Source organism: Grus americana, chromosome 1 (genome assembly GCF_028858705.1).
Source record: "Grus americana isolate bGruAme1 chromosome 1, bGruAme1.mat, whole genome shotgun sequence".
Taxonomy (NCBI): Eukaryota; Metazoa; Chordata; class Aves; order Gruiformes; family Gruidae; genus Grus; species Grus americana.
The window spans coordinates 62,184,332-62,204,234 of record NC_072852.1 but is presented as its reverse complement, the minus strand read 5'-3'; positions in this window follow the sequence as shown (position 1 = coordinate 62,204,234).

Sequence of the window (19,903 nt, the reverse complement as noted above, 5' to 3'; positions counted from 1 at the left end):
TTTCAGGCTTCAGTCCTTATTTTCTATTCTTTCACTCTAAGGGTCTCTGTTTTTCATTAAGGTTTTCATTGTATGTAGGAGTGGCCCTGGGAGCCTAGAAGATTCCCAAGTGCCTTAAGGGTATAGAAACACCAGGCTCTCCTTCCTTTGTAGGGATCTCTTTAGTAAGCCACATTTTGCAGCTGAAGTTCAGCACTGATTTCTCCCTAAGACCCAGAAGCAGCACTCAGAACTCCCCACCCCCAATTTGTAAATGTGTTATCTGCTTGAGAGTAGAAGGTAGAAGCTGCTCATTTGGTCATTGAGGGTTAAATGAAGGGGCAGCACAGCTCTCCTTACCTAATCTAGATCTAATATAGCATCCCCTCAGGCTGCATGGGTATTGCTGTCCTGCAGCTCTGGCTTTCTTCTCTGGTGTGGAGAGAAGGGCAGTCCCTTCTGTCCTAGTCCGGTTAATCCTAGGTGATGTGAAGGCTGCAGCTGCTGCTGGTCCTGGAGCTGCCTCAGCCTGTCTGCCCTGAGCTGAGCAGGCTGAGTTGGTGTCAGGAATGGCTGAGATGGTCCCTTATGAGGAAGCCAGGACTAAAACCGTTTGGTGTGTTGTATGCATCAATCCATGGCTGATATTCAGGAGAAAGGTATTTGGTCACTCATGCATGAGGTCTGGAAGAAGCGGGGGAGAGCCAGTTACCTAATCATCATCTCTTACTCTTACCTGGAACTCTGTGCATCCACATACTGACCCACGGTCACCTGCAGATTGTAAACCTGCTGGGAAAGGGGCTGTCTTTTCATTCAAGGTATGTCCAGTACAAGATACTGTGGTGGCCTTTTTCACTGATAAGAGATCTGTAATGACACCATGGGTAATTAGCAATGATGAACATTGACTGCAAAAGCAAAAATGCAGAAAAGAGCCAGGAAACTTGTTCTGTTCAGTATTACTTGGAGAGTAGATGAGACAGAACATAAAGAGCTTTTAAGCTGTTAGTGACAGTGGGTGATACGGAAACAGTGCAAGGAAGCAGGTGACTGCTGTTGTAGGAGAAATAGCTAAGGTTAACACAAGTTCATTGGGATGGAAACATTTAAATGCTGTATTCTGGCTTGCTGTCCCACTTCTGGGTAGCCCCAAAATCTTGACTCTTTCCTAAAGCATTGGTGGCTGCAATACCCATGTTATCTGTACTTTGGAGGTAAAGGAGCTGAGGCACAGAAGGTGAAGCACTGGCCTTACGTAGTGTCTTTGTAGTAGAGGTAGAAGCAGAATAAGTCTGCTGATGACAGTACTAGCAATATTAGCCTACTAACGGTACTTCTGTAGGGAAGAAAAGACAGTGCCTGATGGGCATGATGGTAACATCACACTGGGTGTGAAGGACAATGCTAGTCCAGAATTGGAGGTCCTCTTTGGGTGTACTGAACATAAATAATTTGCATGTGAGTCTGACAGAGAAACAAAGAATTGCACCAACTTGCCTTTGAAAAATTGCCTTTATTAGACCAATCTTGCTAAAATTGCTGGGAGTAACAGATTCTAAAATTCAGCTACTGAATTAGTCTGGAATGGAAACTGTGACAGCCAGCCTCAAAGTGGAGAAAATTGAATTTCAGAATTGGACCTTGGGCATAGCAGGATGTCTAGGAAGTTGCTGTGCTGTAGCTGATGAACTCATATGGAGCATGGATTTCATGCTGGTGAATAGCAATGTAATAAATGTTCTACAGAAACATTACAAACCCAGGCTGGAGAAATTCCCTTTAAAGAGGTGACCCAGGTGAGAAAATGCTTTGTAGACAAGTAATCTGCTGTGAGCAAACTGCAGCCCTGGAGGGCTACAGTCACATTCACAACCACGTGTGGTATCTTCCCAGCACATAAAGGAGGAGGAAGGAAATGCTCTTTGAAACAGAGTAGTGAGAGCTGAACAAGCAAAGGCTTTTGAGTGATTTCATGTGTGCAAAAGCATTTCCAGGGTCAGGCCTCAGTTACAAAGACTCTTGAAGGACGGCACCTCTGGTAGATCAGGAAGCCCTGTAGCAATGGTAACAACTATGCCTTTAGAGCGTGGTAGGTTCTGCTTCCAGGGAGACAGATAAGGAAAAAGTGAAGGCACGTGTAGAAAGTTTTGAAAGGGGCAGAACACTTAGATAAGTTAGGCCTGTAAGGCTTTCTGGAAAAAAACAGTAGGGTTTATTTATGTCCTCCTCATATCAGCTTGCTTCATTCACACAAGGGAAAAAAATCCACTATTATTAGCCAGCTCACAAATGATAGTTTCTAGTCTTCAAAAATCCAATTCTGTAAGTATTTTACATGGAAGAAGAATCTCTTTGAGAAATACTTGTGAGCAGCGTTGCTTGTTGGGGTGTAGAGGGATGTAGGGGTTCATAGGACTAGCGCCTAAAAGGCATTAAGGATAAACAACAACAAAAAAACCCTCAGCAACTCTGTAAAACCATTTTTCCAATGGACTTTCCTACTGATATGCTGTATGAAGAAATATAGCAACTTTATGGTGTTAAACTAAAGGTTGTTGCTGGTTTCTTAGAGACCCATATTGCAGTTCTCCATCTGCCTGCTGGTTTCTGTATTTATATCTGGTATTAGGACTCTCTCTAGAATGCAGTAGTCATTCTTGGCACTAGCTATCAATATATTCCTTAAAATAATTAAATTAGGTCAATGTGTTGGGGTTTTAATTCTGGAATATAAATTCATAGTTTCAGCATTTTGTAGTTCCTCAGTGTAAAGGGTCCACATCCGTTGGCAAGTGCTGAACAGAATCCTGGGACAGCTGTCAGTTTTAGTGCAGACTTCCTACCCGTCTCGGGTGATTTAACTTAATCCATCTTCCTGTCTCAACTCCTTATCAGCAAGATGGAGGTGATAACACTACCCCAGGGGGGTGACATGGGAATAAATATAATTAAGAGATTGTGCGGGTGTTATTGTACTAACAACCACAAAATACCTAAGATTTCTTATCTAAATATGAAGGTTAAGCAGTCACTAGTACAATTGCACTCTTGAGAAGTAGCTGGTTTGCATTCTTTTTGCTGATAAAAGGGAGCGCGCTTTGTCCAGTTTCAGACCACTCATCAAGAATGCAGTCATATATTACCGGACTTCCTTTTAGCTGCAAACAAATTGCAACGGGCATAGCATGTGGGTATGTAATGCTATCCAAAATTCTAAGGATAGGATTTCCAACAGAGCTGCACACTCTAAATGGAGATTTGGCATTTTCTAAAGGATTCATCTCCCATTGAGAACAAGAAGAGACTCTGGGAGCTTAAGCGCTTTTGAAAAGGAGCTGAACTTTCTTAAGACTGAAAAAATGGAGGAGGGGTGTGTGGAATCAAACCATAAAGGAGCTCGAAGCAGCAGCACCCTGTGACCTGGCTGGCAAATGGAATAACATGAGTGTAACGTGCATGCTGATGGTGAGAGAGAGAATTATCACAGAACTGATGAGACACCTGGATGAGAGCTTCAAAAGGTTAATATGCTTGTCACAAGACAGAAATTGGTCTCTACTGGCAGCAGTAGCTCTTCAAAGCTCTCCTGACTATTTGTTTTACCAGCGCTGTATGCATCAGTATTGTGCTTTTCAGCCACACATGTGGCCTTAAAGTCCTAATCCTGGTCTGACTGGGGTCAAATTCAAAGGCTTTTCCCTGTCCCATCCCCTTAAGCTTCTGATATGACTTTTATTGTGAGGCAGTCAGGCATTATACTGATTCCTGGGTATAAAAATGCACACCTACATTTTCTTATGAGAGGCATCCTGCTCTGTTCACACACACTGACCGCTCTGTACAAAAGTTTTTACTTTCAGTTGGACTGAAAAGCTTTGAAACTATCCAAATGATAATATTTTTTTCTGTTTCTCAGTCACTGCTTTTTGCTCCTATTCTGAAACTGCGTGTCACAGATGTGCTGGAATACCAGCACACATTGAAGTGTAGCTGTCGTTCTTTGGTAGCGCCCTTCCCTTGGATTCTCACCAACTCTGGTGTTTAGAGCTGACAAGTGTCCTGAACTCCAGTCCTGGCTGCAGGGGTTGTTAATATTATTATTGGATAATATACTTAATTGCACGCTGTGGACATAGCCGCAAAATGAAAAGGGCATGTCCATCCTCTTCTTTTAGATGGTCCTCTACAGAGGTCGGATCAGTTGGAATTAGTGTGGTATATTCTATCAGATAATGGGTACCTATATCTGTTTCTGTAGGAACACAGGTTTTCAGTGGACTTTGCTCTGAGTTTCTCTCATGTCTGTGTGTATCCTCCCTCCAGACACTGCCAGGTTATGAGTCTATATATTTTTCAGGGGAATGTTTGTCATCCTCTATGTTGCCATGCTCCCTTCCAGCTCTGTGTCTTGCCTTGAAATTCTGACCTTCTAGGCTGTATAGTGAAAGGCTGTTTAGTAGTGGTCACTGAGGAGTTTGAATGTCTATATATTCCCAGGTGAACTACCTGTCATAAATGGAGAAGACCTCCCAAACACCTTCTATGAGCGGATGAAAGCTGGTAGAGATTAAACAGTGGTAACGGCTGGCTTTTTTATGTAGATGAAAACCTTAGCAAGTGCTTACAAGGTGATTTGCAGCAACAGCCACACAGTCCCTTTCCTCCATCCATGTTACATCTGTGTGCAACCCCACCTTTTGCTATGCTTCTCAATGGCCACTTCACAAGCAATACCATGGATAAGAATTCAAGCTATGAAGAGCTGCTCTATCATCTCCTCTATCTGCTGTGCAGATCAGGTACCAGATCCAGGAACATGTCTTGCTTGTGGCCTGGAGAAGATCCAGCCCAGTGTGCATATGGGGATTCTGAATTCACTTTCTTCTCTTTGTAACTAAAAGGTTTTAAACTGAAATGCCAGACACCATTAAACTGACACTTATTTGCCTTCTGTCTAGGGTAACTGGTAGAGCAATATTTTGGTTGAGAATGTATTTTATGCTAAGTATAATGTTTTACAAGATAACTGACCTGAAAATATAGAAGAGTTTAAATGTTTTGCTTTTCAGGTTTTATGTGCAATAAAATGATGACTGGTATCAAATAGGTGTAATTTAATTTTTATGTGACTGTTTCTCCCTCTCCAATTCTCAAATAAAATGCTCACCACCTTTTAAAAAGCCCACCTGCACTAAGAGACTGCTTTTTGTTGGCCTCTAGAGCACTAGTTTTAATTTACTAACAGGAAAAGATCTATTGAAGGAGGATTAAACATGCTAAGAGACATTTTTAGAAATAGCAGGCAATGACTCCAGGAAACAGACTCAAGCATAAGACAAATGGGTGCAGCCTTGACTGTGCATCCTCTTCTGCAATGTGTATTCAAACTGTTTAAATTCTGCCCCTTTTGCTTGCTGCACAGGGGAGGTCCTCCAGCCGGATTGTCCTGCTGTCCCTTGCGTTGCAGCTCGCAGGAAAAGCGGAATTGCTGTTGCTCTTTAAAAAGGTGTTTCAGCTTCTTTAAACCATTTGGTCCTGCTCAAAGGAACCTCTCTGGCAGACTGTATTACCTTGCTTGTCATTCAGCCCGGGGTGACCTTCATCCCCCCAATTTGTTTGTCAGCATGCCCAGGATGCTGTGCTAAGAGCAGAGAGGAGTCTCAATATATCTATCTGGAAGTGCAGATGTGGGAGATGTTCTCTGAGCTCAGCAAAGGGGGCCAGCTCTGCTTCTGCAGCCCCTCCTCACTGTCGGTGCCCATATCTGCACCATGCATGAAATCAAGCAAAGGTGGCAGGAGGCCCGCATGGATGAATGAGAAGCTCCAGACAAACCCCAAATATAAAAAGGGAGAATACAAGAGGTGGGAGCAGGGACAGGTGACCCAGGAGAAATTAGAGACACTGTCTGCGTGTGCCAAAGCCCACCTGGAGTTGAATCTGGTAAGGGCTATAAAGGGCAACAAGAAGGGCTTCTACTACTAGTGCATCTGTAGCAAAAGGAAGACTGGGTAAAATGTGGGTCTGCTGCTCAGTGAGGCAGGGACCTGGTGACATGGAAAAGGCTGAGGTACTCAATGCCTTTGCCTTGGTCTCTACTGGTAGGAGTTACCTTCATGAATCCCAGGTGCCTCTCCAGAGGGAGATTCTGGAGCAACAAAGACTCTCAGTAGAGGAGGATCGGGTTAGGGAACGTGTACACAAACTGGACCCGCACGAGTTCATGGGACCTGATGGGATGCATACATGAGTGGTGAGGGAGCTGGCTGATGTCTCTCCAAAGCCATTCTCTATTTTCTTTGAAAGGTCATACTAATCAGCAGAGGTTCCTGAAGACTGGAAGAAAGCAAGTGATACTCCTGTCTGCAAGAGGGGCAAGAAAGAGGATCCAGGGAACTACGGACTGGTCAGCCTTACCTCGATACCTGGGACAGTAATGGAGCAGCTAATCCTGGAAACCATTTGCAAACATATGAAGGATAAGAAGGTGACTGGGAATAGTCGGCATAGATTTATGCAGGGGAAAACATCCTTAAGCAACCTGGTAGCCTTCTACGATGAAATGACTGGCATGGTGGACAAGCAGAGAGCAATGGATGCTATTTATCTTGACTTTAATATAAAGTTTATGATACCATCTCCTACTGTCTATCCTCACAGAAAAACTGATTCTCACCAACCCTGGTGTTTAGAGCTGACAAGTGTCCTGAACTCCAGTCCTGGCTGCAGGGGTTGTTAATATTATTATTGGCTAATATACTTAACTCCATGCTGTGGACATAGCCGCAAAATGAAATCATAGAAAGGGACAAGATGCAGCCTTCCCCGCAGCACCCTCTGAGGACGGCTCAGCACCCTATTCCTAGTCAATCTTAAGCATCTCTCTCTCCCCTGGGAGCATGAGGATCTCTCTGCAGTGATAAAACACCTAATCTCTTTCACAGATTTACTCCTCCGAAGCTCCTGGTATACAACAGTAGTAGCATTGTGTTACTTGTACATTACCTGGTTTTCCAACATGAGGATTTGCTGAATGGAGTATATTTCTTTGCTCTTTGAACAGTAAAAACCTGGAAGCCATCTTCTGTATTCTCAAAGGATGTATGCCCACACAACTCTTACCAATATAAATAAGGTTTCAAATAGTTCAGGATTGATGAACTGAGCTTATGGTGTACTACAAATACTAAAAAAAACCCCAAACCTTACATTTTTTGTTGCTGTTTAAATGGCTCAAGTAGACCATCTGCTGCTGAAACAGCTCATGTATTTTTGGATTTGGTTATGAACTGACCGCAGCATTGCAAACAGCACTCATCTGCAAAGATATCTGTTTTTACACACAACACGAGACTGGCAAGAGGATGTGTCTACTCAGTGTTTTAGAAGTCAGCAGGAATGGTATGACTTCAAATTGGCACAGCCGTGTCCTTGTCATTTCGCTTCACTACCACCTAATTTGTGTAAAACAGGGAAAGTTTTAAATGGATGTTACCATAATGGGAGCATCCAATGAATCCCTTATTTGTGGCAGAGGAAAGCAGTCCTTCTAAGGTGACTTCACTTAGCCTTCTGTGATTCACACGGGATGTAGAATTACGGTATTTGTTCTTAAACAGAATTATGGATGAGACCCAAGACTAACTGACAGCTCAGTTATTTCTTCCTGATGCGTTTCATTAATAGCCCCTGCACCTCTCACCTCTCTGAAATTGGCAACTAGTGAGGTGCCTGTAAGAGGCTAATTGCCTCCAGAGTCAATTGTCCTGGAGCCAACTGTTAATCTCCTGGTGTTAATTGCCAAAAGCAGGAGTAATCAAAGTAGGCAGGGGGCATAGGAGCTGCGTGCACATTAGAGCTATGTAGCAAAATGCAGAATGTGTTCAACTCTGCTCCGTGACGCCACAGCAGAGCGTAGCAAGTGGAAACTTGATGAGGCACTGGCTGAGTGTAAATCCTGAATGTTTTGCTGCATTTTTCATTCATCACCTTCAGATTGCTATTCTACTTGTGAGCTATAAAACAGGTGAGGTGAAATCTGGGCCCTGAGGAGGTCAAATAAAAGGTGTCAGAGATCTGATTGGGGTGCCTGTACTACTTGATGTTGGAATGACATTAGCAGTGCTGTGATGGGTTTGGAAAGAAAAAGAATGGAAGTGCAACAGTTGTATAGCTTAATTCTTTGTTTTGCCATAGCTTTTCAATTTGGTGTTTCCAGGCAGAAGACTGAATTTAATCCTAGGGTTAAATGAATCTCTGGAACTCTTCTAGTAACTGCAGTTGAGTTGATCCTGCCTTCATCAAGGTTTATCTGCAATGTGTGTGACTTGTGCTTTTGGATCTGGCTTCCTAACATAAGGTGATTGAATACCTTGCTGAGAAAGAAAGAGAGAAAACTATGTTATTTTTTACATAAACTAAGATGCATAAACAGCTATGAAATTATACAGATTGTACTGTGGGCCAAAAATCCAACCTGTGTTTATCTTATTGTTTGTTAAGTTAATGGGAGGAACGTATGTTTGATAAGATGCCTTTTTTGTACATAATCTGTTGCAAAAATCCTGCTGGGCTCCTCTTTCAGTCTGTCAGACTGATGACTTTTGAGCATCCCAGTTTACAGCTTCTGTCTAGACTATGGTTTGACCTTTTGTTCCTGGTGTCAGATGGTGACTTTCAAGAGCCTGAGTCTGCTGCTGTTGGGCAGAGGTGGAAGTGAGTATTCCACTAACCTGAGCAGCTGGAACATCTGTTGGGGGGATAAAACAATCAGTTGTTTGGATGGTTGAGTGATAAAAGACTCTGGCTGGGGTGCTTTGTCAGTATGTGTGACAAATATTTTATCTCCCAGTTTAGAGTATAATGATAATTTTTCTAAATAAGTGCAGATTACTTCAGATCTATTTTTTAAAAAAATCCTTCTTCTTTTTTTTTTTTTTTAACCTGCACCTGGAGTAGAAGAAAACAGAAATCTTCTATGACTACTGCACATTGTAATGGACATCTTGCAAACAAATAACAACAATGATTAAGTTAGCTCACAAACTCTGGTCTGGAAATTGCCTGCATAACTCAAGGGACTGAGAAATGCTTGGAAAAAAAACCTACAAGACTTTTGTGATGCTGGTGACACAAGTGAGGGAGGAGGAGGTAAGATTACTGCATTGATAGCATTAGGGTTATTGAGCAGCATAACAATAATGGATTCAAAGAGCATCTCTGTAAAATACACTTTGTTTTGATTCCGATTTCAAGTTGGCTGCAAGCCGTAATTGTAACGCAGGGTAGATATGCTGAAGAGCCATCTACAAAGGTCTTCCCTTCAGCATATTTTTTGCTCTGTGTAATATAGTGCACCAACATGTATAGGAACTGTGAAGGGGGGTGAGGGGAAGAGGAAATAAGCTTTGTGACCCAGTTTTATACACAAATTAGAAGGCTTAATTTGAGGCACAATCATTTCATCAGGTGTGTGTTGCAACTTAAACTGGCAGGATGATTGGGTCCCTGGAGAGAGAATTTAATTTTAATTTTTTTTCCTGCCCTAAATGGAAAGCTACTTGATATGTGTTTTAGTATATATGGATTTTGCACCTGCTGCTAGCATTGTGACAGATAGAGGTAGTTGCAAAAATTAACATAAACTTATAAATAAAATCACAACTGCAAAGGTTAAGCTAGAGGCAGGGCCTGCCACTGGGCTTAGTTATTGAAGAAGCGACCTGGTTTTCTTTCTTCCCTCAGCTGTCTACCTTGTGGCGAGTCTGAAACTATGGAATGTGACATCAAACTGAAGTAACAAAGTTTCACGTATTTTAGGGAAATCATCTCTCTGGAATGGAGAGGAAACCCTCTTCTACAGGAGCTCCTCTCGCTGTCCCAGAAAGTGCAGTAAAGAGAAGGGTGGTTAGAAGCCTTCTTCACTTGTCACTTTACTCTCACTTGCTACTAGAAGAGGAAAGGTGATGTCCTAGCACGCTGCAGTATATCCCCTCCCACTGAGGACCAGAGCCCATGAGTCCAGCTGCCCTCAGAAACACAGCGGTGGCTGCCCGTACTTGAGTACCTGTGAGTGAGTTTTACAATAACGCCTTAAAGAGGACTCTCTGCCTTCAATGCTAGAAGAAACCTGTGATTGGCCTTCAAAGGCAAGAGCAGGGAAGCAGCTCACCTGAAGGAGACCAGAAGCACTGGTTCGTATTGCTGAGCCCTTCTGGAAGAAGGGATGGTGTGGTTTCTCAGCCTCATGCGGGATTTGTGCCAGTGGTATGGATTGCTACTGGTTCAGTTCTGTAAAACCTCAAATCTCATTTCAGTAAAAGTTTTGTTAATGTGTATCCAAAGCTGTGCACACGCTGCTAAAATCCACTTCCCTAAAGTGCTTTCTGGTCATGGTTTACATTCTCCTTAGAATGAATCACAGATGTTTGTTTTGGGGGTTTTTTCCCCCCTAATCCCATCAGTTACATGGTGGGCTAGCAAGCTGTGGTTTGAACTAGGTCTGTTTAATTTTCTACTTCACAAACAAACTAGTGGTAATGTGGGAAAGGGGGAAAGGAAGGGCTTATAGGTCAAACACCCAAAGGATGATCATATCTACTTCCTCAGTATATTGGATTTATATGTCCAGGTTTTGGTAGCGGGAGGGCTGCAGGGGTGGCCTCTGTGAGAAGAGACTGGGGCTGCCAGACACAGCTGGCTCCAAAACAGACCCACCACTGTCCAAAGCTGAGCCCATCAGTGAAGCTGGTGGCACCTCTGTAGAAACATATTTAAGAAAGGGTAGAACATGCTGTATAGCAGTTGTGAGAGAGAGGAGTGAGGAAAAAGAACTGAAACAGCCCTGCAGACACCCAGGTCAGTGAAGAAGGAGAAGGAAGAGGTGCTCCAAGCTCAGGAGCAGAGATTACTGTGCAACCCATGGAAAAGACCATGGTGAAGCAGGTTGTCCCTCTGCAGTCCACAAAGGATCCTGTCAGAGCAGATATCCACACTGCAGCTCATGGAGGATCCCATGCTGGAGCAGGGGAACCATGTGAGGGGGAAGGAGGGGCAGAGAGGAACTGTAATGGACTGACCACAATCCCCACTCCCTGTCCCCCTGCACCGCTCAGACCAGGAGGAGGCAGAAGAGCGAAGGAGTGAGGTTGAGCCTAGGAAGAAGGAGGTTTAGGGGAGAGGTGGAGGTTTTTTTAGTTCTTTCTTAGTTTCTCACCTTCCTACTCTATTTCTAATTGGCAATAAATTAATTTAATCTTCCCCAAGCAGAATCTGTTTCACCCATGATGGTAATTGGTAAGTGATCTCCCTGTCCTTATCTCAACTCATGAGCTTTTCCATCTTATTTTCTACCCTGTGTCCTGTTGAGGAGGGGGAGTAAGAGAGCAGCTGGGTGGGGGTCTAGCAGCTGGTCAAGGTTAACTCGCCACACTCAGTTACAGTATGGCCACACAGAAAGTTGATTTGGTAAATGGCACACACATGAAATTAATAGAAATCCCCAGTCTTGGTGAGAATGAACAGCCAGCACCATGTGGAGGTGCAAACTTCCTTGAACTGATCTCCTGACCACACGGCAATCTCTGTCCACCAGCGGCTGATCTCCTCTGACAAAATCTCACTCTCCCTGGTTATGCCAAATGCTGGCTCAGTTCTACAGCATGATTTGCTGAAAGGGTGGCACTCTGTCGGTAGATCAGTTTACTTTTCAATAGTCTGAGTCTGAAATTCTCTCACTCAAATGGACAGTGTACCAGTAGTTGTGATTTATAAAGTGATTTGAAGTCCTTTTTGTGTCATTGGAAAGGCTAGCTTGCAGTTGCCTTGACAGAAAACTTTCTTTTCAGGGTTAGCTAATTTTTTTGGGGGGGAAACCAATGTGTCTTTCAGGATGCATTTACAACATTATTTGATTTTAAGATCAGTGAAAGGGAAATTAAAGCAGGTTTGAAAGTTATCAAAGCTGTAAACTTCTGTAGTCCAAACTACATATATGCATGCTCTATCAGTTTTACTTAAATATTGACTACAAGAATGTAATGAGGCAGCATGGAGCCTCCTGAAAGGATTTCTGATTTTTTTTTTTTTAAACCAATGAATCATATATAGCACATGGCCATTCTTCTTCCTGTGCAGGGTCAGACAGACAGCTTAATGTTATTCATTCCTCATCAGCCTTTGATAGATGTTGTGGCGTCAATATGGATATGTTATCCTAGCCCATCTGCAGGAAGAGATAAACTTTGATAGAACTATGGCTCATGTTTCATAAACCAGATCTGAAACCATACCAGAATGGATCAAGGAAATTTGCTTTAGTTGCTGATGTTGCTCTGTAAGATGTTGTTAACTTGCTGTTCAGAAGAAAGGTGACATAAATATCTCCTTTTGCCTTCTAGACTGCTGAAGAAAGACTTACCAAATTACTAAAACTGGGTAACCTTTCTAATTGTGCTATTTTTTTCTTAATACGCTTAAACTACTGCTAAACTCAAACCTTTTCTCTTCCTTAGGTCAAGATATACTTCACCATGTAAGCTGCGGTTTTCCATAGTGAGCTATCAACAGGGTTTATAGTTTCTCTCTGCTGGAGCTGAGTCACGTTCTCCTTCGCAGAGACTTCATAGTGCAGTTGGAATCGTAACTCCAGTGCACGCGGTGCATGAGAATGGGGAGCCACATCAGAGGGGAAAGGTAAGGAGTAAGTCATTATATAGATGCAATACTGGTGTAGTGACGAATGTGTGAAGTGATTTGGAAAAATGTCTTTACAGGTTGGATAATATTATTTCAACAGCTGCTGTGTGATTTATTATCTCTGTTCCCTCTCCTGTAATATCACCTAGACATCCTTTAAATAGAAAGAGTCCCTGAAGTCACACCTTTTAATTGAGGAGGGATGGTGAAAGAGAAAAAACCCCTAGCATTTAATTAGCTCTAGAAAATGCTTTTCTTTTAGATGCGTTTCTAAACTGCTCCTTATAATCCCGTAGTGCTTTTCAGTTAAGTACCTCATAGCACTTCTCAAGCCGAAGGTCACTGCAGTGTAGACAGTGAGAAAAGTCCTACTTGTAGGTACGAATTACTGTCTCTGCTGTTCAGTCTGATTTTTAGTAGTACAATTGTCGTTTGGGCACAAAAAACTTGTTTTCAACCTTGGATCTGTTTTTACACCCGCGCTTCTACTGGCTTCAGTGGATTTTTTTTCTCCTAGTGCAAATGTCAGAGGAATGAGACATAGGAAAAGCCTAACAACATAAGAGGTATGTGACTTTCCACTTAAGACTATGTTGACTTGCTGTTGATTTTGGAAAATCTTCAACACACGTAAGTCCTAAGGACTTTAAGCATACGTATAAATCAAATATGTGTGTAAATTGAACATGTAGTAGTTATACATGTAAACTAGAATGAAAAACTGCACAGAACTTGCTTCACCACTGAAAAATAACAAAGGATTTCCCCAGCATCTGTTGACTTAAAATGGTCTTCTAAACAAGTTCCAGGTAAAAAGGATAAGTATTTATCTTCAGTTTTAGCATACAAGAAAAAAAAAAGTATTTTCTGGCGATCATAATGAACAAAAATCTTGTATGACAGTACTGAATTTTGAAATAGGGTTAAAACTTTAAATAGGAAACATTTTATAAGGGAAAATGTTTATATTTGTACCTAATTTCCTATATTTTTTCTACATACACAAAAAAAGTCAGAGAGAGGACATTTTTGATCTAATACCTAGAATCTCTACCAAAATTAACATGCTCAGGTAACAATGGAGAATGTGGCTCCCATTTTTGGCTGCAAGGGATTTTGTAAGGGAGGTGACAAGAAAATGGGATATAATGCTGAACACTAGAGTACAGAAAATACGAGATTTGGCAGCATTTCCTTCAAAACAAAAAGAGATTTAGAAGCCTGTGTTGGGATTTGTTTCACCTAACCTTCCCCATGTGCAATACAGGTGTCTGTAGCAGAGCTCGACATCCAGTAGCTTTTCAGTTGATGGGCGCTTTTAGGGAATGATTCATCTCGTTGCTCAAAATAGGGCAAATGAATTGTGTCATGTAAATGGGTGTTCCTTTCTGTTGACTAACCATGTATTGACATTTGACCAGTTGGAGACCAGCTGGATGGAACATAAGAGTTGGTATGATGGATCTATCCCAGAAGTGACAATGATAATGGTTTTGAAAGAAACACTTTACAGAAAATACCAGCAATTCATTTACATAATCAGCAATAATGAGAGACTGTCTCAGAATAGCCAAACAATCCTGTTAAGGCACTTTTAAAGTCCCTAAACACAGGAGATGGTATTGTCTTTAATTCAAAATGTAGAATGGCGATAATCTAAATAACTGTTTTTCCAGTTTCCCTTTTTTTGGGGGGGTGGGGTCGATATTTTCCTTGTTCTTTTTTTTTTTTTCCTTTTTCCTCCCCAATAATAATTTCTTCTATGATTCTCTTCCCTTCTTCTGCAAAGATGTTTTTTCTTTTTTAGGTATGTGTGTTTATTCCAATTCAGCTGGATTTTTTTTCCCCCAGAGTAACATATAAGCCTCTCCAACTCTTGGAGACAAATCAATTTGCTCCTGAAAGTAGCTTGCTTGGATTTGAGCTGAGAAAGTGCTGCAGGGTGAATGGAGCAAGCATGCTTATGTTTTGTAAAGTATATGCAGCTTGTACTGATCTGATGGTGTGCTGCTGCTGCTAGCCAACAGCTACCGCATCCTGCCTTCCTGGCTACTGGGTTTGATTCTGAGACCCTTGTGCCTAATAAGCGGCATAGCAGGATGCCAGTAATACGTTCTGAAGAGCATGAGTAATTCCTGGTGTCTGAGAATAAAATTAGGATAAGCAACTCTATGAAAAGCCAGTAATTCCTCCTTATTTCAGTCTCTGTGTGCTCTGAGTCACACTTCAGATGAAGCCCTAAGGTCAGTCAGAAAAGAGATCTGAATTTCAGTGCAGCTTAAGGGTGCACCACCATTGCTGGGGAAAATACTTGTCCATGTTAAAAGGACTTTTAACAAAGGCAACTAACTCAATACGAGGGGAATTTTCACAGGCAGAACAGCTTGCCTTGCAGCTGCCTTGGCCCTTACATCTGTTAAGTTTTACTCCAATAATTTCACTTCATAAAAAGTGTCCTTAACTAGCAATGGGGAAAACTGCAAAGGAAGTGCACATAGGGTAAAAAAAAAAAAAAAAAAAAAGCACACTGAACTTCAGTGGAACTTGGCAAATATTTTAGTGTCTGCTTTGCCCAGGAATTTGTGTTGGCTGCTCTGGTTGTAGCTGTGGTGACAGGATGCATTGGAATCTTTCTTGGATTTGATTTTCTGGGGGTGTTCCCCAAGTGCAGCCACTTGTGTTGCAGGACAAAAAGCCAAGCTCTAGCTAATAAATGTCGCAAGCAAAAGTCAGTCTTTTGGCAGACTTGACCATTGCTACCTGTTGCAGGGTTTACTGATGTTTCTTCTGAAGCCAGTGAGGTTGTCCCGGACAGTGTTGGACCACTGGGTTTGATCCACTACAGCTGTTGATCACAGTGGGCAGAGGTGTAAGCATCCATCACCTCTAGAAATTGCATCCTTCAAAGCAAAGCTTAAAAAATTGCTTCTATGCCTATCTCCTCCAAGTCCTTTAATTAAGAGCTTTGCAATTAAAATCTCTCTTGCATCAACCACAGATTTTGCTTGTAGGTCCTACTTTAGTCTTGAAATACATCACATATTGCTTCTCCTTATGAATTTAGTTAAGTCAAATATATGTTGTCCTTTATGTACCTTGTTTAGCTTAACCATGATCCTGTGTTCTGCCACCTTTAAATGAAGCTGGTTCTACAACAGAAACTTTTGTCAGCATTATGAAATCATTTAAATGTAGAGCATTGTTCTTGGTTTTAAGAGACACAAGCATCTTCATCTAGTCTTGTCAGTAAACTGTCATTGGCAGCACAGTGTGGTGTGCTTGCAGACCAGGTATGTACAGTTCTGGCAAAAATGTTTCTCACAAGGGTCTTGTGGTTTAACCCCAGTCAGCAACTGAGCACCACGCAGCCGCTCACGCGCTCCCCCCCAGTGAGATGGGGGAGAGAATCAGAAGGGTAAAAGTGAAAAAACCCATGGGTTGAGATAAAGACAGTTTAATAGGTAAAGCAAAAGCCACACACACAAGCAAAGCAAAACAAGGAATTCATTCTCCACTTCCCATGGGCAGGCAGGTGTTCAGCCATCCCCAGGAAAGCAGGGCTCCATCACGCCTAACGGTGACTTGGGAAGACAAACGCCATCACTCTGAACATTGCCCCCTTCCTTCTTTTTCCCCTAGCTTTATATGGTGAGCATGACATCATATGGTATGGTATATCCCTTTGGTCAGTTGGGGTCAGCTGTCCCAGCTGTGTCCCCTCCCAACTCCTTGTGCACCCCCAGCCTGCTCGCTGGTGGGGTGGTGTGAGAAGCAGAAAAGGCCTTGGCTCTGTGTAAGCACTGCTTCACAATAACAAAAACATCTCTATGCTATCAACACTGTTTCCAGCACAAATCCCAAACGGCCCCATACCAGCTACTATGAAGAAAATTTAACTCTATCCCAGCCAAAACCAGCACAGGTCTGCACTAGAGGGGAGCTTCCTAAAGCTTGCCTGGATGTTTCTCTACTGACAATAATAACAAATAGTTAATAATAGAGGTAACAATAAAGATTACTAATAGATAATAATAAAGGTACCACATGCATTTCAAAGATTTGAGTGGCTCCATATTTAGCCCTGGAAATGCTGTCCTGCTCCCTAGCTTCTCAAACTCTCCTCAGAGAAGGGAAGATTCTGCTGCCATCACAGGACAAAATTACTGGTGAGTTTTATGAGGGAGGAAGCTGTAATTCCTTAATGGACAAATGAAGCCCAAAACTAACCTGTGGTCTATCAGTACAGGGGAGGTGGAGACAACAATGCCTTTCAGATATGACTGTTCAGATAATACACATTGCATTCTTAGAAATACTGCCTCTTAACAGTCTGGTTTGCATTACCTGGGAGGCATGCAGTCCAAGAAGCCATAAACTTGTTCCATCTAGAAAGAAGACAGATGAAATCCTCTCTGAAATATAGGAGGAAGCTGGCTGGGTAGCAGAGTAACATCTAGTACAAAATACTTTAAAATCTGGAGAAAAAACCCCCACAAACCCCTATATTCCTGGAAAAGGATACTGGAGATCTACCTGGAGCCAAGAGTTAGATCCTGCAAGAACATGCGCTTTCCTTCTAATTCAGTACTCCAGGTTGCACAGGGTATAAAGGTGTTAAGGCATTACCTAAGGTATCACTGTACAAAATGCAAGATGCAGGACAAGGTATTTCAGAAATGCAGCAGATTCTTCAGCTTTGGGAACATGTTAGGTGTGGGGGGTTTCTTATTTGGAGGGAAGAGGAAAAGGGCAAGACATCTGCTTAGCTCCAGAAAGGGTTGTCTTTCAGTTTTCTATGGTGATAGCTTTCTGGGGGTGTATAGCCTTTTATTCATGCATACAGTGAATGGCTGACCGAGAAATCTGTGTAAGGTAAATGTCCTACTTCCACTGAAATCAGCTGGGGCAGGGAGGTTCTCAGTGCCTTTTCTTAATGGGATCAGAATCAGTATCTTAAAAGACTGTTATCATATATTAATAGAATAACATTGCTAAATGCATTTTGACTGACAGGCAATCCTAGGTTGCACTACCAGGGCCCTACAAGGTATGGGGTACGGAGGTGCCTGACCATTGACAGGGGTCTCGTTGGTTGGTTGGTTGGTTGGTTGTTGTTGTTGTTTGACTTCCTACTTTCAGACACCACAGTTTAGGGCAGCTGGTCAAATGAAAGGTCCACTGACTTGCTGGAATCATTAAAGCAATGTGCTTCTCCCTTGAGGGACAAAGCACGAGACCTGTCCTCTTTACGGTATGGCTGTTTTAGGCAGAGGAAGTTAAAAACTACCTCAACAGAATATAAACAGAGAGACCTGTCCAGAAGATGTTCTGATCCACCTAACTAGACTGCTTCACCCTGTGGTGGTAAGAGTCATGATGAGACTGGAGTCATAACGGTCTAAGGATAGACAGAGAGTCTGAAATTTGCTGTTTCTGTTTCAGATCTGAAGGTGGCTTACATGCCCAAAAGCTTGTGCATATTCCTTCAATAACAGTAGCTGCCCCCCCCTTGAAGGCATTCTCTAAAAATTTCACCTTCTGTTTTTAAGACGATGAAGCCAATTGCTGTAAAACAAACTTTTTCTGAGATTCTTTCATTACAGATGAAAACTTGCACAGACAGGTATATGTCTTTGACAGATACCTCTATTTTCTAATGGTTTTCTGTTTCATATTTCAGCATGCTCTTCAATATTGGCCTGCTTGCCATTTTTGATAAATTGCACCCTGAGTTTACTACACACTGTATTTCTGCCTGTGCTGTTTTTCAGCTGTGGTTTTGTAATTTTTAGAGCTTTATCAATAAATAGTGATGTGGGTGGTTTTGTTTGGTTGTTGTTTTGTAAAGCTTTTTTGTTACACAAAATAATCTACAAAACACTCTCTGGACTTCTTTTGATGTCACTGGCATCTGGTTCTTAATCTCTGAAGTCTTTCTTTCCAGAAGCCTCTTGGATGACGAGACTATTTTTATTCAGAGATACTGAACGCTGGTTATTGTCATGGGAATGGTAGGTGATCACACCTACAGTACTATCCGGACTCCCTACTGCTCTGCAGCTGCTGAAGTTTCCACTTGGAGGTACACTTTAGAAGTGGTGCCTGAGCTGTTTGCGTACCTATGCTATAACTTGGCACCCATCTGGCAAGATAACTGCATTTCCTTGTGTTCCCTCGATTATGCTCTTTTCTGTAGGAAAACCAAAGCACAGCTGTCTCAATCTCTAAGAAAATATGCTGCTGCATTTCATTGTCCTGACTGACCAGACATTACAAAGGATGCCATAGCTTGAAATTTGCAGAGATGCTGCAAGCGTGCGGGTGGGTGTTAAGTTTAAATCGTCAATGTCCGTAATGAAGGCATTGCTTTATAATGTTCTTTTAATAGTAAATGGCAACACAGCTGGTGATTTTCTTCCTGCTGCTTTAAAGCGCTCTATTGTTCCATCAGAGGATGATGCTCAGAAAAAAAGAGTATTGTTAAGCCACACTGAGCAACTGACCACCTTCTCTAGCGGCATAAAGCATTTATCTTCTTGTGTTACTTGGCTGAGTATTGAGTTCTAGGCTTTTGCCCTCATCCCTTGGTGTTTTATCCACATTCCTGGATACAGTCCAGTTCCTTCTGTTAAAACACTGCAGTTGCTATTGTGCTGCAGCGTATGTATTGACGGATGGATGCTGAAATGCCAGGCTGTGCTTCTGGTTGACTTCTGCTGACTGACTTAAAGGTTCACCACTTTGATGTGTTACATTATTAGTACTTCTCTTTATCTACTGTTTTTGATAGAATGCTTTTGTGTTGCATTTGAGGTTTGGATTTAAAAGAGAAAAATCAATTTAAAGTTTCCTTTACATTCGGAAGACTAGAAAATGGTCACAGTATACCAAAACTGCTAAAAAAAAACCTGGGAAAAAATCTACGGAAAGTAAGCAAAATTAATATTGTGTAAAACCTTAATGAACAATGAAATTTTTTTCTAATAAAAGGAACTCTAGGCCAAGCCTAAATAACCTACTGTCTTACAAATATCTACCTAATTGTTGGTTTATCCTTGAGGTAAAATCCTTTTAATTGGCTTTCGGAAAGTCTGAATGAAAACCCCTGATGTTTCTGTCAGAATTACCCAGGAAGATACCTTTTGGTTTTGTTGGTTGAGGTTTTTTTAAGCTTAAAACCTGTTTTACCCCACTTGCTCCCCAGCTTTGGGCTGGGTCTGTTCAG